The following is a 27,833-nucleotide window of genomic DNA, read 5'->3' as shown; positions in this document are numbered from 1 at the left end:
GCTTTATTTTGGTGGTATTTATTCACCGCTGGGATTTTTATTTTTTTTGCTATGTAAATGAAAATGTCCAAAAATTTTGAAAAAAAGTGTTTTTTTTATAAAATTTTGCAAATAAATAATTTTTCATCATAAATCTTGGCCAAAATTTATTCCGTTATCTTTTGAGTAAAAAAAAAATCCAAATTAGTTTATAACCAAAAATTATAATTTTTAAACATTTTTTTTTTACATTTTTATTTTATTTTTTTATATTATTTTATTTTTTTTACATACTGTCACCCTAGCAGTACAGTGTCACCATGATGACACTGTCCTACTTGTGGGGGGTGATGAAGATTTTTTTTTTTTTTTACACTGATTGCTTTTACAGCCATTTAGGATGTAAAAGCAATCATCTCTCTTTCTCTCTGTCTGCATTCTTGCAGTCATTGAGAAGTACTGAGTGAGCTGTGATTGGTCACAGCTTGTCACATGGTACAAGTCTGTTGTGAATAGTCCTGTACTGTGTGATCTCTGTGATCATTCACAGATTTCACACGTAGTAAGCAATGATGTCACAAGTGACATCTTGCTTACTACTTTGCATGTGATCACTGATTGGCCAATCAGTGATCACATGATCGGGACCTCGTACAGAGGTCCCGTCCGACGATCGGTGTTTCACTGTGTCCGGAGGACATAGCGGGCACCGGATCGCGGTGCTGCGCGCTCCCAGGGATCACGCACAAGCAGGGTGCGGGGAGGCCGTTTTTAAACGGCCACCCGACCCTGCAGTGCCACCGTCCGGCCGTTTATATGCAACGGCCAGTCGGGAAGTGGTTAAAAGCTGATTGACCACCATGCACAGCTGCATCAGATTCTGAGTGCACTATATGTAGTAAATCTCCCCCATTGCTATTTCCACAATCGCAAAGGTTTGCCATGTCAACAATTTTGTAATCTTTTGAGGCCCCTATTGTTTCAGGAATGCATTTGTTTCCTTACGAACATTAGCGCTCTGTTCACATCTCGTGACGATCCCGTAGCGCGGTTTTTGCACTTTTTTCTTTGTTTTTGGAGCTGCACCATTTACTTGAGTGGTTAGCCCTCCTCTCCAGATATGCTCCTTTACCTTTTTGGAACCTACTTTGGCATGGTTTTACCTGTTTTTTGGATGTTTTGTTGCACAACATTCCCCCCCCCCCCCCATTCTTAGCGCATTTGTTGTGCTATGAAAAATTAATGGAACCTAAACTTTTTTTCAGAAACGCTCAGGTGTGATTGCAGCATTTCATTACACTACAAAGGTGTCAAAAAAAGTGTACTTTGGGTCAGAATAACAGTGAACCCTAATGACCCAGCCTAATTTCATAACATGGGAATTAGGTACATACAAGTCCAATCATGTATTGTACATGATTTATCCATTATGATTGTCATCCATTAGGATCATAAATTCATTGAAGTTTATTGCCACGTACATCTGTGCAATGATTTATCCAACTCAGCCCCTGAGCTACCGCCATATATTTAAATTTTGCCACCTCTGGCCATATATCCCCATTCCATAACTATAGATCAGTCCTGCAACACCATAGCCATACATCCACATCTTCTCTACTGCTTGCAGCTGTATATATTTTTTCACCCACATTCATATATCTGCAAACCCTCAAAACTGTACATCCTTCTTCTGAGCTTACCTGGGGACAGTTGGCTAGTCTGTTGGGTTTTTACATCTTGAATCTGGGAAGAAGGGTTCGGGATCCCCTCCCGCCTGGTGTTTGGCCTTTTCTTTCTCCAATCTGTTTTTCCATTTATTTTTTTTCCCTTTTTAACTTCACCTTGCCTGTTTAGTTTCAGATTCCCCCCTTAATAGCTATATCCTCTTGTAGGTAGTCTTTGGTACTATACATTCTTAAGCCCAGTACACACTGTTCTCTTTCATTCACCCAGTGGGCAGAGCTCAGAAAAAGCCACTGTACTAAAAATCCAATGTTAGTACAGCGATCTCATTGGCTGAGAGCACTGATCGGGAGCCGATTGGCAGATCTTTTCTGGTCATGCCCCTTCTACAGAAGCCGACCAAATGGACATGAACCGGCTGATGCCTCCCGATATTTGGCCCACGTGTACTAGGCTTTAGGCTCTAGTTCATGGGTGGCTCTCTACTTTTACATCAATGACTACAGAATGGCAACCTACAGACTGCATAGCATAACTGGATTGTACATCAGTCCTAAGGAAAGGGGTGTCTACGGGAATATTGTGGTTATGTCTAATGTATAGGATTTTTTTATTCTCTCTGTTACGTTCTGTGTCTCACTTTGTAAGAGAAATGTGTAAATGTAAATTGTCTGTGTGTCAGGGTCCGCCATGGCGTCTCGTCCGGCGCATGCGCAGTCTCGGCAGCTCGCGCCGGGATACAGGCACTAGGTCCCGGCCGGCCGCGGCTGAGGGAGACTCGCGCATGTACACGCTGGACGGCCAATGACAGCGCAGGGCGCGGTATTTAAAGATTCCCTGCGCTGTCACAAATCGCCGCAAGGTCTGATCCTGTTACCTGAGTTCCTGTACCCCTGTTAGTGTGTTATTTTGACCTGGATTGCCCTGACTACGCTGCCTTCTCCTGCTTTTGACCCGGATTGCTCTGACTACGCTGCCTTCTCCTGTCCTGACCCCCGGCTTGTTTGACCTCTCTGCGGACTGACCTTTCCTATACTGACCCTGCGTGTGACCTGACTATTCTTTGCCTGCCGATTCTGTACCTCGCTGCCCCACGGTGACAACTGGCTAGTTTGACTACGATCCGTCCATCCATTCATCCATCCTGCCTGGGCCTGCCGGCCTCCTCACATCTGGCTCTCCTCCTGTATCCATCCCCAGGGGTTCCCTCTGCCACGGGTGGGATTGCTCGGAGGTCGTGACCTGGTCCTGGTCTGCTTCAAGTCCATCCCCACCATCAGGGGCCCTGGTGAATACGCAGACCGGGACTTAGACTCCACACTCTGGGTATTCCTGTCCAGTGGGCTGCCAGAGGCACCACCTGGTGGATCCATAACACTGTGTTTACAAGGCTCTATGTACACCACATTTTTGGATATAGTAGTTGGATGTATCTTTAATGTTTTATTTATGGAAGAAGAATTTTTTTTAATCAAAGAATGCAAAAAAAAAACAAACTATATATCCATCTTTCATGCACTGTCCACATCTTCCTCTTCCTATACACTTATACAAAGCCATATAGCTTCTGCAAAAACCTCCACTGACTCCCTCCCCAAACAACCATGTATCTCCTCTTCTTGCGGTCATAATTTCTCTGTTACCCCCCCCCCCCCCATGCTTGCCTTATATCCCTCCCCTACAGTCATATATCCTCTCTTAAAGAAACATAAAGCAGGTACAAAGAGCAAACTACCGAAGTAGGCAATAACTCATCCAACCAGAGTAGCTCGCATGATAAAACAATATTTTATTGATTTCCTGATAAAAAAAAATAGGTGATATGTTCCTATCTTCCAACAGTGAAAATCTTACACAACCACCTAAAAACACCATATAAAACCAAAACGATTCTGATTGTGTAGCGCTAATGATATCTAATAAACAATAATGAGGTATAATAGCTGACACTAGATGTTCCCAGTCATTGCAGACTTCTTCATGACCTTGGCTTTTGACATCACAGTCGCTGCTTGCATGAATGGATAGATTGGAACAACAGCCTTACTGCTATTTAAGGCATATACAGGGGCGGACTGACAACTCATGGGGCCCCCGGGCAATAGGGGATCATGGGGCCCCTGTGTCCTTGCCCAAACTCAAAAAAGCCTATGAAAAAGGTATCAGGGGCATCTCATGGGGCCCCCTACTGACCCTGGGCAGTGCCCGACTTTCCAAATGGTCAGTCCACCCCTGGGCATATGTATCTGGATACAAGATCCAATTCAGTCCACAGAACTCTGCCTCTACATAATAATTATGATGGATATTTAATATGCATGATAACCAGCAAGGGTTAAAAATCTCTACAGCTGGAACATCAGCACTCTGAACCCCTACTATGGTTCATTTATGATCAATGGACTTATACTGTGTTTTGAACACTATAGAGAACATAGCCCATTGATAATATTCTCGATCACATGCTCTCTTTTACTATTGACTTATTTGGGGAGATTAATTGTTGTCATTGCCCAATTTAGTTCCCAATTGGGAACATTTAGTGTCAGCTATTATAGCTCATTATTGTTTAATAGATATCATTAGTGCTACACAAACCGGATTGTTTTGTTTGTATATGCTGCTTTTAGGTGGTTGTGTAAGATTTTCACTGTTGGAAGATATCACCTATTTTTTATCAAGAAATCAATAAAATATTGTTTTATCATGTGAGTTACTCTGCTTGGGTGAATTATTACCTACTTTGGTAGTCTGCACTTTGTAGCTGCTTTTTGTTTCTTTATGCAATTTTTAGGTTGACATCCACACCTTATTTTTGGTGAGTCTGAGAGCTCGATATAAGGCTACCCTGCCTTGCAATGGTGGAACCAATTAATTTATATTAGTATATATCCTCTCTTAGCTACATCTTTTTTTTTCACCTTTGCAGCCATATATTTTTTCCTTTTTCTCCCTGCCCCACAGTCATATATCCATTCCAGCCTGATTCTAAAATCATATCCACAAGGAGGATGAATCTATCCTATCAATTAGAACTGCACAAACGCTTTCTGCATCTAAATATCAGTAGGGGCCAGGAAACATGGGAATGCATAATGGAAACATCTCTGCAATATCATTCACTTATAGGACTGATCCAAGCAGGGGTGGACTGACCATTAGGAAACTCGGGCAATGCCTGAGGGCCCGGGGTCAGTAGGGGGCCCCATGAGATGCCCCGGTACCTTTTTCATACGCTTTTTTGAGTTTGGGCAAGGACACAGGGGCCCCATGAGTTGTCAGTCTGCCCCTGGATCCAAGTGAGGTAGAATGAGGGGTAAGACAAGGAGGTGATTTATAGTGGACCCCACTCGCATTTCAGATGTAGCCCTAACTGTGCCCAACACCTCTTAGCTAAGCCCCAGCAGGAATAGCAAGAAAGATTGGATGCATTTACAGATTTGGAAATATAATGCATGTACTTATCTCTGTTCTATAGTTGCAGCTCAGCTATACAGAGCAAGGAGTCAGCACAAGTAAGCAGGCAACCTTTGTTACAATGGATGTTTAAAAGGACAGTGACAATAAAAGGTTGTTTTATTGGGCAAATTCTACCTCTGTTGTCAAAATGTCATGAGTTAGTCAAGCTTTGCTCTTTTTCATATATAACACAACAAAGGAATTCCAATAAAGTCCTGAGTATGACACATCATTTACCGTCCTTTTTACACAGTAATGTGCTCTATATCTATGGTATATCAATTGCTTGACTATATGTAGTTTTTCGCTATTAAAAAAAAAAACAGATAGTTTCTCGAGCACACATTAAGAATAAACTATTCCTTAGAGAAGTAAAGGGCCTCCTTCCAAAAATGATAGTTTCCTAGCTGTCATATTTATCCAATCCAATGACCACCTGATAGCCAACCAAGAATTAATAAATGTTGCCCAATATTTATCAAATGATAAGCTTCCTATGTACATAGGATGACTGTAGTAAGTAAAAAAAACTGGTGGGAAAATTAGACAGTTCCTTGTCGCACTAAACCTTGCCCAATCCTTCCTGTCTTCTGCACATTTCTATATAAGCTATCCATAACAGTAAGGAGGAAAGATTTATAGGTAAACTCCAACAGTGCCTGGAAGTATCGGAGATTTGCCTGTCAGGATGGTGGAATATTTGGCTAAGATTGGAGTGTTTGGAGGGCTGCCAGAGTTATGTGAAGGCACGAAAACATCATCTAAAATGTTCAACCAAATATTTTGGTTTTGTCACATTTTGCAAAAGATACTGGACTACGGTTTAAATATATGTATATATATATATATATATATATAAAATCCACATGTTTAATTTTATCTACACTGTGATGGGGGGGAATGTTCGTAAATCCCCGGAGACGGCCCTTTCTCATAAATTCCCAAGTATGGTTCCAAAAAAATCCCTTAAATTGCTCACTTATATGTTGTTGGCAGCGAGAATCACTATTCCTAGACATTGGAAGAGATTGATTATCCCGCTTGAGTATGCTAAGAACAAATTGAATTGGATCACAATTAATGACAGACTCACCTGTATTCTACACAACGATACTACCAAATTTGATAAAACATGGGACCCTTGGATTCAATACATTTCCGTGCCTTGATGTTTCCCAATTTGACCCTCTCCTTTCCTCGTTCCTGTCTACTTCTTTTTCTTACTTTTTCTACCCCCCCCCCCTTTCTTTTTTTTCCTTTTTTTCTGTTCTCTGGGGCTAGTTGAGACTACTCCTATTCGCTCTACATTTGTCATGTTTTCAACAACACTTGTTCTGTGTGCTTCTTGGGTTTACGAACACTGGTTTTCTCACTTCCCCCTTTATCATGTCCCCTGACCATCCCTTTTCATCCCTCTTTAGCCTTCCATTCCCCCTTGCCCTACCATTACCTTCATTTCCATATATGGTCTGATTAATGCTGGAAACTTTTCATTTGAAAGAGTAGGACCCTTGACCCCCTCGTGTTTTGTTTTGTTACTGTATTGTCTCATGTTCTGTCCCCCACTATAATGTACAGTGCTGAGCAAACCTTTTAGCACTATATAAATACTGTATAATAATAATAATAATTTGAATTACCCAGTTGTTGTCACACAGATTCTCTGCTTTCCTAATGTACATCGTCTGTTTTACAGCTACTTTTATGACATGACATTTGTCTATTGCACTGCTTGTAATTTGAAAAACTTTCAATAAAAACTATTGGGGGAAAAAAAATAAATATATATATATATATATATATATATATATATATATATATACATATATATTTATATATAAACAATGGATATAAAAAGTCTACACACCCCTGTTAAAATGTCAGGTTTCTGTGATGTAAACAAATGATACAAAGATAACTAATTTCAGAACTTTTTCCACCTTTAATGTAACCTATAAACTGTACAACTCAGTTGAACAACAAACTGAAATCTTTTAGGTGGAGGGAAGTAAAAATAAGAAGCTAAAATGATATGGTTGCGGTTGCATAAGTGTGCACACCCTTAAACTAATACTTTGTTGAAGCACCTTTTGATTTTATTCCAGCACTCAGTCTTTTATGGTATGAGTCTGTCAGCATGGCACATCTTGACCTAGCAATACTTGCCCACTCTTCCTTGCAAAAACACTCCAAATCTGTCAGATTGCGCGGGCATCTCCTGTGCACAGCCCTCTTCAGATTGCCCCACAGATTTTCAATCGGATTCAGGTCTGGGCTCTGACTGGGCCATTCCCAAACTTCATTTTCTTCTGGTGAAGCCATTCCTTTGTTGATTTGGATGTATGCTTTGAGTCGTTGTCATGCTGAAAGATGAAGTTCTTCTAAATGTTCAGCTATCTAGCAAAAGCCTGAACGTTTTGTGCCAATATTGACTGGTATTTGGAAGTGTTTATAATTCCCTCTACCTTGACTAAGGCCCCAGTTCCAGCTGAAGAAAAACAGCCCCAAAGCATGATGCTGCCACCACCATGCTTCACTGTGGGTATGGTGTTCTTTTGGTGATGAGCAGTGTTGTTTTTGTGCCAAACATATCTTTCAGAATTCTGGCCAAAAAGTTCAACCTTGGTTTCATCCACCATAACACATTTTCCCACATGCTTTTGGGAGACTTCAGATGTGTTTTTGCAAAATTTTTGGATGTTTTTCTTCATAAGAAAAGGCTTCCGTCTTGCCACTCTACCCCATAGCCCAGACATATGAAGAATGCGGGAGATTGCTGTCACATGTACCACACAGCCAGGACTTGCCAGATTTTCCTGCAGCTCCTTTAGTGTTGCTGTAGGCCTCTTGGCAGCCTCCCAGACCAGTTTTCTTCTTGTCTTTTCATCAATTTTGTAGGTACATCCAGTTCTTGGTAATGTCACTGTTGCGCCATATTTTCTCCACTTGATGACGACTGTCTTCACTGTGTTCCATGGTATATCTAATGCCTTGGAAATTCTTTTGTACCCTTCTTCTGACTGATACCTTTTAACAATGAGATCCCTCTGATGCTTTGGAAGCTGTCTACGGACCATGGCTTTTGCTGTAGGATGCGACTAAGAAAATGTCGGGACAGACCTACTAGAATGAGGAAAGAACAAACAGAGGGCGCACAGGCCTAGCGCATTACCATAAAAAATGTTTAATAAGAAATTAGGTGTGTACTCACAAACGACAATAAAGTCAAGGCACGTCATAAAAGAACAGCTGGGTCAACATCGCGCTGAGTAACAGACCGCAATAGGGAGTGTAGACATCCAATAGGCTCCCGCGTTTCGAGGACTTGCCTCTTCCTCAGAGCCTCAGGGCTTTTGTCTTTTTCTCATTTTTTTACATCACAGAAACCTGACAATTTAACAGGGGTGTGTAGACTTTTTATATCCACCGTATGTGTAATACCTATATATACTGTATATCAGGTCAGGTTGAACAGGGAAATAAAGCCATGGCCAAAACTATTGGCACCCCTGCATTTCTGTCAAATAATGTACCACTTCGCCCAGAAAATTGTTACAATTACAAATGTTTAGGCATTCTCATGTTTATTTCTTTTGTTTGTACTGGTATACAGAAACAAAAAGCCAAATCTGACACATTCCATGCAAAACTCCAAAAGTGGACTTGACAAAATGATTGGCATCCTCAATTTAATATTTAGTAGCACACCCCTTGGAAAAAATAATTGAAATCAATCACTTCCTGTAACCATCAATCAGTTTCTTATACCTCTCTATTGAATTTTTGAACCACTCTTCTTTTGCCAACTGCTCCAGGTTTCTCAGACAGGAAGGGTTCCTTTTCCCAACTGCTGTTTTGAGATCTATCCACAGGTGCTCTATGGGATTGAGATCTGGACTCATTGCTGGCCAGTTCAGTTCTCTCTGGCAGTTCTCTGAAACCATTTATGGGTACTTTTTGAGACCTGGTCCCAGGATTGGGGATTTCTTCCCACCCAGATCAGTACGAAATCCCTGGGCTCCAGCTACCAAACAGAGTTTTATCAAGCACCGAGGAAACTTAAAATGCAGTTTCTTCTAAATTAAGCAAGCACCCTGGAGCCCCTCAACCTGCCTTGTTGAGAAACCTGGGCAACATAATATCCTTTTAACCTTATGACAGATCACTGCAGTGTCACAATATATATATATATATATATATATATATATATATATATATATATATATATATATACAGGGTGCAGCAACATAACTTCCTTTTTTCAAAACGCAATAAAACCCATTTTATGAATCAAAATTGTTTTTTTTGTCTTTAATAATGTAGGTACATATCTAAAGTTCTGTTTTACACAGTTTTGAAAATCATATCAGGTAGGTGACGCCCCCCATTGTCCATACACTGAATAAGTGAATTCAGACCGGTATGTGAACATGTTGGAGAAATTTGTTTTTCCACGACTTGATGAATTGGACTTAGGTTACATTTGGTTCCAACAGGACGGAGCAACGGCTCACACTTCAAGAGCATCAATGGCTGTTTTAAGGGAACACTTCCCGGAGTGCCTCATCTCAATAAGGGGTGATTTGGAGTGGCCAGCCCGCTCCCCCCATTTGGCCCCTTGCAACTTTTTTTTGTGGGGTTTTTTGAAATCCCGCATTTATGTAAACCGTCCAAGGACCCTACAAGACCTGAAGGCCAACATCCGCGCAGAAATTGCCAACATACCCGCTGCTATGCTGGTAAGGGTCATGAAAAACGCCAGAAATCGGCTTATTCAGTGTATGGACAATGGGGGGCGTCACCTACCTGATATGATTTTCAAAGCTGTGTAAAACAGAACTTTAGATATGTACCTACATTATTAAAGACAGTAAAAACAATTCTGATTCATAAAATGGGTTTTATTGCGTTTTGAAAAAAGGAAGTTATGTTGCTGCACCCTGTATATATATACAGTATATATATATATATATATATATATATAAAATGAATCTACATCCTTTGTAGTTCAGGTATCTCCTCACCTAACTGAGAACCACCATTTCAAAGAAATAAAAGACCATATACTTTAGTGACTGTGACATAACTTTCACTTACTTTAACCTATGGAATGCACGATAATCAGACAAAACAAAGTATGATGTATTGTTGCTATTCTTTTAAATCAGGACTACCTGAAATCTTAGATAAACTATATTATGTGCTTTTGGTCACGTAATGTTGCCACTGCAAGTTACACATAAGGCCATATAAAGTCTGCAATATTGCATTAACCTATTTGGCACTATTTGGCAGCTACTCACTTCATTTCACAAGAATTACAACCATAAATTCTTGTCAAAACACTGCACCTTTGCCCCATTGTTCTGACTTGTGTCCCATTTACATTTCACAATAGGCACAGTATAAAGAAAAAATAAAACTCAATACAAAAGGTTTGTTTGCATACAAAGCCAGGAGTAAAATCAAAGGTACCTTTAATGGGGCACCAGTCATTAAAAATTAATAATGTTCAGTTTTAAAAGTGAGCAAAATAACTTGATTATCAAATACAACCTATTTCTAACAAATTGTACAACGTATATATTGCAGACAAATTTTAAAATTTGGGCTTTGGGATAATCCAAAAGTTTTTCAATATTCACTCCTAAATATAATACTCTTTCTGATATGATAGAAAGAGGACCAATAAATGTAGCTATGGACACAAGATATATTTCTCCTAATCTGCTTTGTTTTGGTTAGGTCAGGTAATATCCCACTTATCTGAGATTGAGTTCTAGGTAAGAGGGGCATGCATAAGCTCAAAATTACAAAAAGTCAGCATTTGCATATAGAGTTTGGAGGGCTGCAGGGGTGGGCGAATGACCATTGAACAAGTCAGAAAGTTGTGTCTGATGCTCCAAAATACAAAGCTATATCCAATCCTATCAACAGATTATGAGAATTTAATATATACAGTGGGGATCGAAAGTTTGGGCACCCCAGCTAAAAATTTGTATTAATGTGCATAAAGAAGCCAAGGAAAGATGGAAAAATCTCCAAAAGGCATCAAATTACAGATTAGACATTCTTATAATATGTCAACAAATGTTAGATTTTATTTCCCTCATTTACACTTTCAAAATAACAGAAAACAAAAAAATGGCGTCTGCAAAAGTTTGGGCACCCTGCAGAGTTCATATCTTGTACTGCCCCCTTTGGCAAGTATCACAGCTTGTAAACACTTTTTGTAGCCAGCCAAGAGTCTTCCAATTCTTGTTTGAGGTATCTTTGCCCATTCTTCCTTACAAAAGTCTTCCAGTTCTTTGAGATTTCTGGGCTGTCTGTCACGCACTGCTCTTTTAAGGTCTATCCATAGATTTTCAATTATGTTGAGGTCAGGAGATTGTGAAGGCCATGGCAAAACCTTCAGTTTACGCCTCTTGATGTAATCCCCCGTGGATTTCGAGGTGTGTTTAGGATCATTATCCATTTGTAGAAGTTATAAGAATGTTTAATCTGTAATTTGATGCCTTTTGGAGATTTTTCCATCTTTCCTTGGCTTCTTTATGCACATTAATACAAATTTTTAGCTGTGGTGCCCAAACTTTCGATCCCCACTGTATTTTGTACTTTGATTTCTTATCAGTGAAATATTATACTAGCAAACAAAGGCAAGGAATGGTATGTGTATATACCTAAGAAGAAAATATATGCTGGATAAAACGTGGGTAATAAAGGTAAGCAACTAGCTGTCAGGATCTGGATCCAAACTCATAACCTCTGTTGCGCCTGACAGTTGCTCTTCCTACTGTGCAACCTGAGATGCTGGACAGCTCCTCCCATGAAATTCCTACTTAAAGCTGCATTCCACCTAAAAAAAAAAAAAAGTAAAAGTCTGCAGCTACAAAAACTTTAGCTGCTGACTTTTAAAATACAGCCACTTACCTGTCCCTCACCACAGCTGGTTTCACCGGCCATCTTTTCTCCCTGGCGCCGGCATCTTCAATGTGGGGAGCGGGGGAGAAAGGGTTAAAGCGGAACTTCCCCTTTTGGGTGGAGCTCCGCTTTAAGCCATGTCTCTCCACTTCCTGTTTTCCCGATTATTGTGCTCTTCTCCAGCCATTATCTTGCTCCATGTTGCCATCCGTATCTTCACTACCACTCATTACTGACCTTTCGCTTGTTCTTCAGCTATGCTTCCACTGGATCCCAACTTGTAACCACTTGTTACCAAACTTTGGCATGTTTACCAATTACGCTTCTGCTTGATCCTTACCTGCTACCGGACCCTGAATAAAAAGCAAGGAACTTTGATGAGATCCTGGGAAATATTGAGTAGACAAAATTTTGTGAAAAGACTTTCCAGGACAATCCATGTCTTTGGCATATTTGGGCTGCTCAGTATTTTCAGGCATCTCACCAGAGGGATGATGACATCACTCTTACCTGGGTGTTACAAACAGTAGTTGAAGACAAGATAAGTATAATGGTTCTCCCTCCAGCAGGAAAATTATGTGTTCTCCCTGCAAAATTAATTTTAAACTTACATTCCCTACAGGCAGCAGTGCTGGTGAGCATGGACTTATTGCCATCTACAGCCTAATCATTTAATTGTGTTTTCTGTATGCTTCATACATTGATTGTATGTATTTCTTGTTTTTTCAATAGTTTCACCCACTCTGTTTTCTTCAAAAAGCTTCAAGATTACATTCAGTCTGGCTTATTGCAGAATAGGAGGGTTTAGCTGCATGTCAAGTCACACACAGGGAAACACATAGTAAGGACAAAACAATACTATCTCACTTTTTCTACCCACAGGCTTTTTTTATTATGTTTTGTGCATTGGGAAGGGGGCCCTGGCTAAATAATCACACTTCTTGCTTTAAGTTTAAGGCTAGGAGTGTTAGGATCAAGTTTTAAGATGCAATTTTTAGATTTACAGTTATGTTCAAAATAATAGCAGTCAGACATCACTAACCGGATCAATCTCTGTTTTTGGTAGAAATGATATTTCTACATGGCAAATAATTTCCTAGCAGGTGTAGTAGAGTAATAGAAATCCAACAGACCCAACAGTCATGACATGCATGCTGCTGATTCTGTGTCATTGAATCACTCATTGAAAGGGGCGTGTTCAAAATAATAGCCGTGTGGAGTTCTATTAGTGAGGTCATTCATTCTTTGATAAACAGGTGGCAATTATTGCCCTTATTTAAGGAAGGAAGGCAGCAAATGTTGTACATGCTGGTTACAGCGCATTTCTCTCTGAAATTCTGAGGAAAATGGGTCGTTTCAGACATTGTTCAGAAGAACAGCTTACCTTGATTAAAAAGTTGATTGGAGAGGGGAAAACATATAAAGAAGTGCAGAAAATTATAGGCTGCTCAGCTAAAATGATCGCAAATGCTTTAAAATGGCAACCAAAACCTGAAAGACGTGGAAGAAAGCGAAAAACTACCATTCAAATGGATAGAAGAATAGCCAAAATGGCGCGGACTCAGCCAACAATCAGCTCCAGGAAGATGAAAGAAGGTGTGACGTTCCCTGTGAGGACTGTTACAATTAGAAGACGCCTATGTGAAGCCAAGCTATCTGCAAGAAGTCCCCGCAAAGTCCCACTGTTGAAAAAAAGATGTGCTGAAGAGATTACAATTTGCCAAAGAGCACATTGACTGGCCTAAAGAGAAATGGCGCAACATTTTGTGGACTGATGAAAGTAAGATTGTTCTTTTTGGGTCTAGTGGGCGGAGACAGTTTGTCAGACGACCCCCAAACACTGAATTCAAGCCACAGTACACTGTGAAGACCGTGAAGCATGGTGGTGCAAGCATCATGATATGGGGATGTTTCTCATACTACGGTGTTGGGCCTATTTATCGCATACCAGGGATCATGGATCAGTTTGAATACATCAGAATACTTGAAGAGGTCATGCTGCCTTATGCTGAAGAGGAAATGCCCTTGAAATGGGTGTTCCAACAAGACAACGACCCCAAACACACCAGTAAACGGGCAACATCTTGGTTCCAGACCAACAAGATTGATGTTATGGAGTGGCCAGCCCAATCCCCGGATCTTAATCCAATAGAAAACTTGTGGGGTGACATCAAAAATGCAGTTTCTGAGGCAAAACCAAGAAATAGAGAAGAACTGTGGAATGTGGTCCAATCATCCTGGGCTGGAATACCTGATCACAGGGGCCAGAAGTTGGGGGACTCCATGCAACACAGATGTACAGCAGTTCTCAGAAACAGTGCGACTACAACCAAATATTCCTGAAGTCATTCAAAGGAAAGCAAAATCTTCAAACATTTCTCAGTTTATATAGTGAATGTTTGAGTTTGTAAAGAAGAATACAAACACTGCGATTTTTTTTCTTCAATTTTTTTAGAGGAACAACACAAATTTGATGTATTTTTCTTCATGTTGTGATTTGGAATAGAATGTGTCGTGTTCCCAATGCATTTGTGTGGATGGAAATAAAAGCTATTAGAAGGATTTTGAGCTTTATTCACTTTTTGCAACACACTGCGATTATTTTGAACACAACTGTATGTAAGGTGTTAGAGGTTTAAGTCTCTGGCTTACGTTAAGGATTACCTATTAGAGTAGGTTATGTGTTAAAGGGTTAATTTTCAGAGTAAGGTGAAGGATTAAAGAAGATCTTCACCCTGTAAATGAAAAATTAAAAGCCAGTAGCTACAAATACTGTAGATGCTGACTTTTCATAAACACACACTTATCTGTCCCAGAATCCAGCCATGTCCTCACCCAACCTGGCTCTTTGCCGGTCTTCGGGTCAAGGCGCCTGCATCTTAACCGTTGGCAGATGACTGTGAATCCTTGCGGCTCCACAGCCAGCTGCCCACTGCGCATGCACGAGCTGTGCTGCGCCCCGTGAATGGTCCTGCAGTCTGCTGGGCCTGTGACATGTCCCAAAGGGCTAAAGGAAAGGGGGGAGCACAGGGTAGAAATACACTGAAAACTGAGCATGTGCAGTAGCTGCCACCACTGCTCTGCAAAATCCCCAACTGCAGTGGGGACATGGACAGGAGGAAGAGATAGAGAACAGCATGATCAACCAGTTTTTTTGCAGAATACAGAAAATGAATCCCATAGTGACAGAGTGAGTATGCACAGCATGTAATACACCATTTATTGATCATTTGTAATGATGTGGATTTAATGACACTTTAAAACTCTGATATGCTTTTGTACAATATATTATGATGGTAAAATAAACTGTTGTTTAATATCAAATAAATATCAAATAAAGCTTTTATGGTTTTGTTTTAAATCTGCTGCTGTCAATGTCATAAATCTGCTGGTCTCATGACAAACCAATGTAGGATTATGACACGCAATATTATTTGAAGGTCATAATTATTTACACGATAAAGTGCAGCTTATGTTACTATGGAGCATGTAAGACATAATATTTGTGCTTCATAATAGCTACAGCAGCTCACCCTGTTCCAGAAGTCACAGAACAAGCTGTGCAACAATCTTGGTCTGAAAAATCCCATGTAAATTACGTACAAATCATGTGTGCATTTAGGAAATAGTTATTGTAGAAAATGCGATGTTCAAAATATTATCCTCTAAAGTGCGCTGTGATCAGTTTCATATGTACACAAAAAATGCAATCTATGTCTTAGGCCCCGTTCACATCTCGGCAATGCTCCTGCATCACTTTCTTGCGTGTTTTTATAGCGCATTATTGTAGTGGCAGCATTCATTGGAATTAACCTCATTCCGCTCCAAAAATGCGCCAAAGACGCTCATGTATCAAATTTGGCACTGAGCCAAGCGCGTTTGAAGTGTGAATTTTTGCACGTTTTGTACGTGTTTTGTCACGCGAACATCTGGAGACAAGATGCACGACTGCCACGCGTGTTTAGGGTGCCATAAATAAATAATGGCTCTGCACAAGCATCTCATGTTTTTTCACATTTGCAGAAACGTGCATTTCTTCCCGTGATTCTGCTACTTCCAGGTTTGAAAGGGGCCTTATAACACAGTGACCCCCTAAATATTAAAGTGGCAGAATGCTTAAAACTGCATGTTATACAAAAATATAATTTCATAAATGATTATGAATACATAGATAAATGTACAGTTGACCCAAGTGCCTATGAAACATCAAATGAATCCTTAAAATTTAAAAAAAATGTTAAAAGAGTGCTTGTTCCATTTCTCTCCAAAGGTTTGCTGAAGAACTCCTCCAGTGATTGACCTTTCAGATCAGGTAGATCACATGCACTCTGGAAAAGGCAATGGAAAACACGTTCCCATAGGTCCTCTTAAATAAATTATTCATAAATTCATAAATTTTGTCAGATTGGCAGAAGACCAATGCATTTTTTATTAAATGTTTAACAAATAAAAAGTGGCACTCACATATGATGCTGTTCAGTTTGCTCTTCTAAATCTTTTTATCTCTGTTGCAGCCAGGGCAGTCTTTAAGAAGGGGCAAAAGGGACCACTGCCCTGGGCCCAGTCATAGTTGTGGGGCCCAAAGCAGCTGCCCCATACTTGCCAACTGTCCCAGTTTACATTTCCTTGTCCCTTGAAGTCTTCGTCCCGCTCAGTGTCCCAATATTTCAGTGTGAAGTTCTGTTACTTATGTTGCCCAGTTCTGCCCTATTGCCATGACTCACATGCAGACCATGTCGGCATTCACATGGAAATAAATGGCATTCATAGGAAAATAGAGACAGGCTGGTGGCATTAATATGTAAATATCATCAGCATTCATATGTACTGTATATTATGCCCCCTGAGGTTCCAGCCACCATCACCTCTGCTGAATGCTGCAGATGAGCAGAGGTGGCATGTTGTGTTAAGGGGGGGTGTTGGATTTGAGAGGATAGTAGAGGTTTGGGGTTCAGAGGTTAGCAGGGAAATTTAGGATGCAAAGGTATACAGGTGGGGTGGATAAAGATGTACATCACGTGCAGGGGCGGACTGACAACTCATGGGGCCCCCGGGCAATAGGGGATCATGGGGCCCCTGTGTCCTTGCCCAAACTCAAAAAAGCCTATGAAAAAGGTACCAGGGGCATCTTATGGGGCCCCCTACTGTCCCCAGGCCCTCGGGCAGTGCCCGAGTTTCCAAATGGTCAGTCCGCCCCTGATCACATGTAGGGCAGTCCATTCATTTCAATGGGTTGCTCAACGCGCTAGAATTGCGTAAATAAAGTCCCTGATCCTTTTTCAAAACCACACCAAGCCACAGCACCGTGATTTTTGGTGCATGTGGAAACACATGTCAGCAGATTCGTGAGGGTGTCATTAACAAATAATGGCACAGCTGTGTATCTGCTAAAAGGCAGCATGTTTCTGTGGTGTCAGGAAAGCGATTTTGCATCAGTTTTCAACACACACAAATGTGAAAATAGGCTAAATGTCTCAATTACATTGTTGGTCAGTGTATATCTTCTCATTATATTGGGGCCTGGCTCAGAATCCTTTCATTCAAACTAGTGGTCAGTGTGAATGTCCCCCCCTTACATTGGTGGTCAGTGTAAATCCCTCCTCACATTGGTGGTCACTGTGATTGGTCATATAACATTAGTGGTAAGTGTAAATACCCTGTACATTGGTGGCCAGTTTAGACACTCCTCATTATATTGGTAGTCGGTAAAAAATCCTAACTTGCATCCTCCTTTACATTGGTGGTCCACGTAGAAGCCTCCCTTAAATTGGTGGTCAGTGTAAATTCCCTCTTACATTGGTGGCCAGTGTAGAAATGTATTGGTTGTTGGTGTAAAATCCCCCATTACATTGGTTGTCAGTGCAAATTCTTCATTACATTGGTCGTCAGTGCAAATTCCCCATTACATTGGTGGTCAGTGTAAATTTTCCTTTACAGTGATGATAAGTGCAGAATTGCCCTTACACTGGTATTGTGTAAATCCCCTATCACATTGGTGGTTGATGTAGAAATGTTACCTCCCTTCCTCATCCATCACTGCCTCTGATTCCATCCACCCCAAGCACTGCTACTGATCCCATCCTCCAAGTACTGCCACTGACCCATCCCCCCACCAGCACTGCCACTCATCCCATCCCCCCAGCACTGCCACATATCCCATCCCTCCACCACTACCTCTGATCACACCCTCCCCCCAGCACTGACACTGATTAAAGGAGTCCTAGAATCCCTAGGAGTTTTCTGTCTATTAGTGGGTCCCCTCACCTTTCCGGTCCATGGTGTGAAGGCATTGAGGAGATGATGTGCTGTAACCTTCAACAACCAATCAGTGAGCTGTAATGATGTGCTGTAACCTCTAGCAATCAATAAGTAAGTGGTAATGATGCACAGTAACCAAAAGCAACCAACCAGTGAGCAGTAATAATGTGCAGTAACCCCTAGCAACCAGTGAACAGTAATGCTGTGCAGAAAGCTCTAGCAACCAATCAGTAAACAGTAGTGATCTGCTGTAATCACTAGCAACTAATCAGTGAGCAAGAATGATGTACAGTATCCTCTAGCAACCAATCAGTGAGTAGTAATGAGGTTCAGTAACCTCTAGCAACCAATGGGTGAGCAGTAATGATGTGCAGTAACCTCTAGCAACCACTTAGTGAGCAGTAATGATCTGCAGTAACCTCTAGCAGCCAATCAGTGAGTGGTAATAATGTGTAGTAACCTCTAGCAACCAATCAGTGACCAGCGATGGTGTGCAGTAACCTCTAGAAACCAATCAGCAAGCAGAAATCATGTGCTGTAACCTCTAGCAACGAATTAGCGAGCCATATTATGTGCTGTTACCTCCACCAACCAGTCAGTGAGCTGTAATGATATGCTGTAACTAGAGATGAGCGAATTTCTCAAAAATTCGATTCGGCTGATTCGGCGAATTCCAGTGTGAAATTCGATTCGATGCGAATTTCTTCGCTACGAAGATGACTTATAAAAAGGGTTTCTAGGCTTCAGAGAGCCTTTAAATTAGTGCAGAACACTGTACCTTTAATTTAAATGCCCTTGGAGACGAGGAAAGAGAAGGAGAAGGAGAAGGAGAAGGATGAGAAGAAGGAGAAGGATGAGAAGAAGGAGAAGGAGAAGGATGAGAAGAAGGAGAAGGAGAAGGATGAGAAGAAGGAGAAGGAGAAGGATGAGAAGAAGGAGAAGGAGAAGGATGAGAAGAAGGAGAAGGATGAGGAGAAGAAGGATGAGACGAAGGAGAAGGAGAAGGATGAGAAGAAGGAGAAGGATGAGAAGAAAGAGAAGGATGAGAAGGAGAAGGAGAAGGATGAGAAGAAGGAGAAGGATGAGAAGAAGGAGAAGGATGAGAAGAAGGATGAGAAGAAGGAGAAGGATGAGAAGAAGGAGAAGGAGAAGGATGAGAAGAAGGAGAAGGAGAAGGATGAGAAGAAGGAGAAGGATGAGAAGAAGGATGAGAAGAAGGAGAAGGATGAGAAGAAGGAGAAGGATGAGAAGAAGAAGGAGAAGGATGAGAAGAAGGAGAAGGATGAGAAGAAGGAGAAGGATGAGAAGAAGGAGAAGGAGAAGGATGAGAAGAAGGAGAAGGATGAGAAGAAGGAGAAGGATGAGAAGAAGGAGAAGGAGAAGGATGAGAAGAAGGAGAAGGAGAAGGATGAGAAGAAGGAGAAGGAGAAGGATGAGGAGAAGGAGAAGGATGAGAAGAAGGAGAAGGATGAGAAGAAGGAGAAGGAGAAGGATGAGAAGAAGGAGAAGGAGAAGGATGAGGAGAAGGAGAAGGATGAGAAGAAGGAGAAGGAGAAGGATGAGAAGAAGGAGAAGGATGAGAAGAAGGAGAAGGAGAAGGATGAGAAGATGGAGAAGGAGAAGGATGAGAAGAAGGAGAAGGAGAAGGATGAGAAGAAGGAGAAGGAGAAGGATGAGAAGAAGGAGTAGGATGAGGAGAAGGAGAAGGATGAGAAGAAGGAGAAGGATGAGAAGAAGGAGAAGGATGAGAAGAAGGAGAAGGATGAGAAGAAGGAGAAGGATGAGAAGAAGGAGAAGGATGAGAAGAAGGAGAAGGAGAAGCAGAAGGAGAAGGATGAGAAGAAGGAAAAGGAGAAGGATGAGAAGATGGAGAAGGAGAAGGATGAGAAGAAGGAGAAGGATAAGGATGAGAAGAAGGAGAAGGAGAAGGATGAGAAGATGGAGAAGGAGAAGGATGAGAAGAAGGAGAAGGAGAAGGATGAGAAGAAGGAGAAGGAGAAGGATGAGAAGAAGGAGAAGGAGAAGGATGAGAAGAAGGAGAAGGATGAGAAGAAGGAGAAGGATGAGAAGAAGGATGAGAAGAAGGAGAAGGATGAGAAGAAGGAGAAGGAGAAGGATGAGAAGAAGGAGAAGGATGAGAAGAAGGAGAAGGATGAGAAGAAGGATGAGAAGAAGGATGAGAAGAAGGATGAGAAGAAGGAGAAGGATGAGAAGAAGGACAGTTCTGTGACAGTTTCTGTCTATTTCTGACAGTTCTGGGACATTCACTCCATACAGCTGTTTCAACCGCTGTATGGAGGGAATGTCATGGAACTGTCAGAAATAGACTATTAATGACAGTTCTGGGACTGTTCTTCCATGCAGCGGTTGAAACATTGTATGTATTTGTTTCCATAAATGGATCCATTTATGGAAACAAATAGATACAATGTTTCAACCGCTGTATGGAAGGACAGTCCCAGAACTGTCATTAATAGTCTATTTCTGACAGTTCTATGACATTCCCTCCATACAGCGGTTGAAACAGCTGTATGGAGTGAATGTCCCAGAACTGTCAGAAATAGACTATTTATGACAGTTCTGGGACTGTCCTTCCATACAGCGGTTGACACATTGTATCTATTTTTTTCCATAAATGACATTCTGCAAATACACTTAGAGGAGCGCTGCAGATACACTTTTTGCCGGCTTGGAATTAATCTTATTTTCATCCTACTTCTTCTTCTTCATCCTCATCCTCATAAGAAGAAAAAGAAGAAGTAGGATGAAAATAAGAATAATTCCAAGCCGGCAAAAAGTGTATCTGCAGCGCTCCTCTAAGTGTATCTGCAGAATGTCATTTATGGAAAAAAATAGATACAATGTTTCAACCGCTGTATGGAGTGAATGTCCCAGAACTGTCATAAATATTCTATTTCTGACAGTTCTGGGACATTCACTCCATACAGCTGTTTCAACCGCTGTATGGAGGGAATGTCATAGAACTGTCAGAAATAGACTATTAATGACAGTTCTGGGACTGTCCTTCCATACAGCGGTTGAAACATTGTATCTATTTGTTTCCATAAATGGATCCATTTATGGAAACAAATAGATACAATGTTTCAACCGCTGTATGGAAGGACAGTCCCAGAACTGTCATTAATAGTCTATTTCTGACAGTTCTATGACATTCCCTCCATACAGCGGTTGAAACAGCTGTATGGAGTGAATGTCCCAGAACTGTCAGAAATAGACTATTTATGACAGTTCTGGGACTGTCCTTCCATACAGCGGTTGAAACATTGTATCTATTTTTTTCCATAAATGACATTCTGCAAATACACTTAGAGGAGCGCTGCAGATACACTTTTTGCCGGCTTGGAATTAATCTTATTTTCATCCTACTTCTTCTTCTTCATCCTCATCCTCATAAGAAGAAAAAGAAGAAGTAGGATGAAAATAAGAATAATTCCAAGCCGGCAAAAAGTGTATCTGCAGCGCTCCTCTAAGTGTATCTGCAGAATGTCATTTATGGAAAAAAATAGATACAATGTTTCAACCGCTGTATGGAGTGAATGTCCCAGAACTGTCATAAATATTCTATTTCTGACAGTTCTGGGACATTCACTCCATACAGCTGTTTCAACCGCTGTATGGAGGGAATGTCATAGAACTGTCAGAAATAGACTATTAATGACAGTTCTGGGACTGTCCTTCCATACAGCGGTTGAAACATTGTATCTATTTGTTTCCATAAATGGATCCATTTATGGAAAAAAATAGATACAATGTTTCAACCGCTGTATGGAAGGACAGTCCCAGAACTGTCATTAATAGTCTATTTCTGACAGTTCTATGACATTCCCTCCATACAGCGGTTGAAACAGCTGTATGGAGTGAATGTCCCAGAACTGTCAGAAATAGACTATTTATGACAGTTCTGGGACATTCCCTCCATACAGCGGTTTCCGGCAAAAAGTGTATGTGCAGAGTTCCTCTATTCTGCAGATACACTTAGAGGAGCTCTGCAGATACACTTAGAGGAGCTCTGCAGATACACTTAGAGGAGCTCTGCACATACACTTTTTGCCGGCTTGGAATTATTCTTATTTTCATCCTACTTCTTCTTCTTCTTCTTCTTCATCCTCATCCTCATCCTCTTCTTCTTCTTCTGAGGATGAGGATGAGGATGAAGAAGAAGAAGAAGAAGAAGAAGTAGGATGAAAATAAGATTAATTCCAAGCCGGCAAAAAGTGTATGTGCAGAGCTCCTCTAAGTGTATCTGCAGAGCTCCTCTAAGTGTATCTGCAGAATAGAGGAACTCTGCACATACACTTTTTGCCGGCTTGCAATTATTCTTATTTTCATCCTACTTCTTCTTCTTCTTCTTCTTCTTCATCCTCTTCTTCTTCTTCTGAGGATGAGGATAAAGAAGAAGAAGAAGAAGAAGAAGAAGAAGTAGGATGAAAATAAGATTAATTCCAAACAGGCAAAAAGTGTATGTGCAGAGCTCCTCTAAGTGTATCTGCAGAATAGAGGAACTCTGCACATACACTTTTTGCCGGCTTGGAATTATTCTTATTTTCATCCTACTGCTTCTTTTTCTTCTTCATCCTCATCCTCATCCTCAGAAGAAGAGGATGAGGATGAGGATGAAGAAGAAGAAGATGAAGAAGAAGAAGAAGTAGGATGAAAAGAAGAATAATTCCAAGCCGGCAAAAAGTGTATGTGCAGAGTTCCTCTATTTCTGACAGTTCTCTCACAGCTTCTTCACATGTACAGCGGTTGAAACATCTGTATCCTAAATGTAAACTAATAGATACAATGTTTCAACCGCTAAACATGTGTTCCTTCTGTCAGAGAACTGTCAGAAATAGCGGAGCTCACTGCAGGGACACTTTTGCCGGCTGATCGGGAAATGTTCGATTCGCGCACCCGAAGTAGGCAAAATTTCGGTTTCGCCGCGAATCGAATATTTCCTGAAATTCGACTCGAATTCCGGTTCGCCTGGTTCGATTCGCTCATCTCTAGCTGTAACATCCAGCAATCAATTGCAACTGCTGCCTGATCTGCTAAATAAACTGATTTTGAGTCTAGCTGCCATTTATTATGTCTCAGAGCAGATGGAGAGCAAAATTGCATAAGGGGGGGGGGGGGGGGCAAGAAAATGTTTGCCCATTGTCCAATCAATATTTAAGATGGCTCTGGTTGCAGCCACACATCCAGGTCATGGCATGCATGCATGATGTCACCGAATATGCCTCTTTACATGTTCTGTCAATAGGACTTCATTCAAAGATCTGTTAAAACATCCTCTAATGAGGTTTTTGTGACGAAACATGTAGGAAGGAGTTTGTAGGGAAAAGCTTGTAAAACACCAATGAGATATGGGCAGACAGCTTACTGAGTGTCTGCAGGATCCAGGCATTCCATCTGTGATCTGCTGATCGCAGGTGCAATGCCTTACAGACTGCAGTGTAAAAAAAATAATAAATGCACATAATTTACCTGCAAAAAGCTGTGCATTTATAATTTTTTGTAAAAGGTGAACTTGTCCTTTTGTAGCACTAACCTCTTGAGGGTCTCTGGATTTGTTTTGGGTCCCCCTAAGCTCTGCAAGGCCAGGCAACATGCATTTTTCACACTTTCACATTTAGAGTCAATAAACAGTCCTTGAGCTGGTTTTTAGTTGTTGTTAATAAGGGGGTTAACAACTTGGATGGGGTCTAGAGGTATATGTGATGCCCAAGGAACTATAGAACTTGAGGACAAACTTCTTAGCAACACTACTGTGCAAAAATGTATATTAAAAAATAGCAACTGTCTCTGTTAAGGAGCACTGACGTCCCCTTGGTGTACCTCCTCAGACCCCAGATGAATCCTTCCTCTTCACCTGAGGGTGTCCCTGGGCAAGGGATTCAAAGATCTGCCAATTAAGTAGATGAGAACTAGTTGGTCTTGTACCTGACCACCTTCTCCCTTTACCAGGCAGTGTTGGAGTGCTCACACTGTCCCATTCTGTTGTGGTGGGTTGGTAGCTGCTTTCCGGCCTGTTTCTGGGATGGCTCCTTCCCTGCTGTTCAGGATGTCCTCCCTAGGAGACTTTGTCCAGTGGAGATCCTCCTTTCCAGCAACCAGCTTGTAGGTAGGCTTCCCTCCCTGGGGCCCCCTCCCAGGCTCCACACTCCAACACCTTCCTTCAGTCCATCTTCCACCCAGCTATACTGCTGCTCAGGCTTTGCCAAATTTAAGGGTTGTCCTTGGTTACCATGCCCAGCCTCCTGCCTGGAAATTTAGTGGTGTTTAACCACTTGCCTACCAGGCACTTATACCCCCTTCCTTACCAGGCCACTTTTCAGCTTTCAGCGCTGCCGCACTTTGATTGACAATTGCGCGGTCATGCAACATTGTACCCATATGAAATTTTGATCATTTTTTTCTCACAAATAGAGCTTTCTTTTGGTGGTATTTAATCGCCACTGGGCGCTTTACTTTTTGCGCTATAAATTAAAAAAAGTGCAAAAAATTTGAAAAAAAAAAGTTTATTTGTTTCTTTTATAAAATTTTTCAAACAGGTATTTTTTCTCCTTCACTGATTTGCGTTGATGAGGCGGCACTGATGGGCACTGATAGGCGGCACTGATGGGCACTGATAGGCAGCACTAAAGGGCACTGATAGGCAGTACTAATGAGGTGGCACGGATAGGCGGCACTGATAGACAGCACTAATTAGGGGTCACGGATAGGCGGCACTGATATGCAGCACTGATAGGCGGCACTGATAGGTGACACTGATGATGGGTACTGATAGACGGCACTGACTGGCATCACTTCTGGGCACTGACTGGCACAACCCCTGGGCACTGACTGGTGGCACTGACTGGCAGCACTGCTGGGCTGCACTGGTGGGTGGCACTGGTGGGCAGCACTGGTGGGTGGGCACAGGTGGGTGGCACTGGTGGGCACAGGTGGGTGGCACTGGTGGGTGGGCACAGGTGGGTGGCACTGCTGGGCACATGTAGGTGGCACTTCTGGACACAGGTAGGTGGCACAGGTGGGGGCACTGCTGGGCACAGGTGGGGGCACTGCTGGGCACAGGTGGGGGCACTGCTGGGAACGGGTGGGCGGGGCTAGTGGGCGCACTGCTGGGCGGAACTTGCGGGTGTCACTGCTGGGCACCGATCATCAGGGCACTGATCATCAGTGCCCTGATGATCGGTGCCGATCCCCGCTCTGACAACTGCCGGTTCTCGGCAGTACTTTCCTCACGATCTGACAGCGTGAGGAAAGTGCAGCCGAGAACCGGCACTTGCATTTCCCTGTGATCAGCATGTCATTGGACACCGCTGATCACGTGGTAAAAGGCCGGTGGGATCGGCCTTTCACCACATCACGTGATCAGCTGTGTCCGTAGGACACAGCGATCACGGAGATCGCCGGGTGCGCGCCCCCTGGGGCGCGCAGGAGAGCGCGTTCTGGGAGGACGTCATATGACGTCCACTCAGAACTGGCCGGCCGCGGTGAAGCCGTCATTCGGCTATGCGCGGTCGGCAAGAAGTTAAATAAAACTGGTCCCAATCTGGCCCTTCTATTTGTTTCCTCACTTTTTTCCAGATATTAAAGTGGTAGCAAAGTCCAATTTTTAACTTGTATAGGTAAGGGGTGTAGGTACAGTGAATATCTCCTAAACTTGCACTGTGTAGCCAGTGACATCATCTGCTCATGAGCTCAGAAGGGATGGCATACCCATGCAGTACATTCAGAGCTCCGTGCTGCAGCCACGATTCCCATGCTCATGAGTAGGAGTGATGTGATTGCGGCTTGCCCATTCATACAGCCGGAGTCCGCGAAGCTGGAGGGAAGTTCGGGTGAAGATGGAAGCCCTCTCAAAGGTGAGAGCGAAATGCTGGTGGGCTTCGTTTTAAGGTAAGTATGCCATAATGTGCATACTACCACATTATACCACTAACCAGGGTGGATACAAATCAATAATTTAAAAAAAAAAAAAAAAAAATCGGATTTTTTTTAATTTAAATCGGATATTTTTTATTTAAATCGGATTTTTTTTAATAAAATGCTTTTTGAGGAAAATATATTACCATCCAAAGGTTATTCCATCATGAAATAAAGATTCGTTTTTTAATTATGTAGAATAAGGCTGTATATGTTTAATTTTTTTGGTAAATAAATTCCATGAATCCATTCACAATGTCACTCTCCAGAGGTTTCTGTAAGATTATTGGGCAGTTTCTCTGCCTACAAGATATTATCACAGATGATTGGTTTACTTTTGCAGTCCTCAAAACTGAATGTGACTCAGCGGAGATCACATGCCTCTTCTTCACAGCAAAAATGTTATAACATGAACAGAGTTAAGAAAAAGACCTTCATCCTAACTTCTACACACCTATGAATACAGAATCAGCCCCTTCAGTGCTAAGTTTCAAGAAGTTCAGTGAATAGAATAGAAACAATATTTTTCTGATTGTTTGGAGTGGAATAGATCTGCACAAGAAGAAAGTGAAACTAAGTGTGAGGAGGGAGGGGCTGACAGTGTGAGGAGGGAGGGGACGACAGTGTGAGGAGGGAGGGGCCGACAGTGCGAGGAGGGAGGGGCCGACAGTGTGAGGAGGGAGGGGCCGACAGTGCGAGGAGGGAGGGGCCGACAGTGTGAGGAGGGAGGGGCCGACAGTGTGAGGAGGGAGGGGCCGACAGTCTAAGTTTCTTCAAATATATATATTTTGTTTAGCCAAATTAGTTAACAAACATGGATGTTTAAGCAAATCACATATGCTGGAATGTTATTGTTTCAGTTGAATAAATCTTTTTAAATTGTTGTTATTAAGGTAATGATTATTTTTCTCCTTCCTAAGTACAACAGAAAAGTTGTCCAAATATGAATGATTAACCTATTAAACTGGGGATAAAAAAACTAATATGAAAAGTTGTTATTCTAAAAATCTTCATCTACTTGTATATTAAAGTTATACCAGCAAGAATTAGTCTTTATGTAGAAAACTAGGATTTACATCCAGCCTTACTGACTAGTGATTTAAATTGTGATTTAAATCAGTTTGATTTAAATCAAATCCACCCTGCCACTAACAGAAGGACTTTGTTTTTACTGCCTCTTTAACCCTCAGGTTGCTATTAGAAATGATAAGGCCCCCGTGACTCTGCATATTACATATACCTTTCCTTCATTTTAATCAGGTCTTCACCCTTGCCTTGCTTCCACAACTTTTCACTCTTTGAAATGCTTTTCATACTCCCTTCATAACTCTACAACCCTTAGAATATTTAAACACACTCTAAAAGCTCACTTCTTGTAGTAGAGTCAGCATTCCAGGCAAGTTAGAATGAATTAGTATTTATAAAGTAGATCTATAATGATTCACACTTATTGTTGCCAAAATGTACTTACACTTACATAGACAAGGCAACATCCTGAAAAGAACTGCACTATCATCCCCAAATTAACACTCTTTGTAAAGTGCTAATTAACTAGTTCAAGTCTGCACCTGTATCCTTGAGGCCCTACCCATTAC

Source organism: Staurois parvus, unplaced genomic scaffold (assembly GCF_062004578.1).
Source record: "Staurois parvus isolate SC_StPar_1 unplaced genomic scaffold, SC_StPar_1.0 ptg000554l, whole genome shotgun sequence".
Classification (NCBI taxonomy): domain Eukaryota; kingdom Metazoa; phylum Chordata; class Amphibia; order Anura; family Ranidae; genus Staurois; species Staurois parvus.
This window is presented reverse-complemented; position numbering follows the sequence as displayed.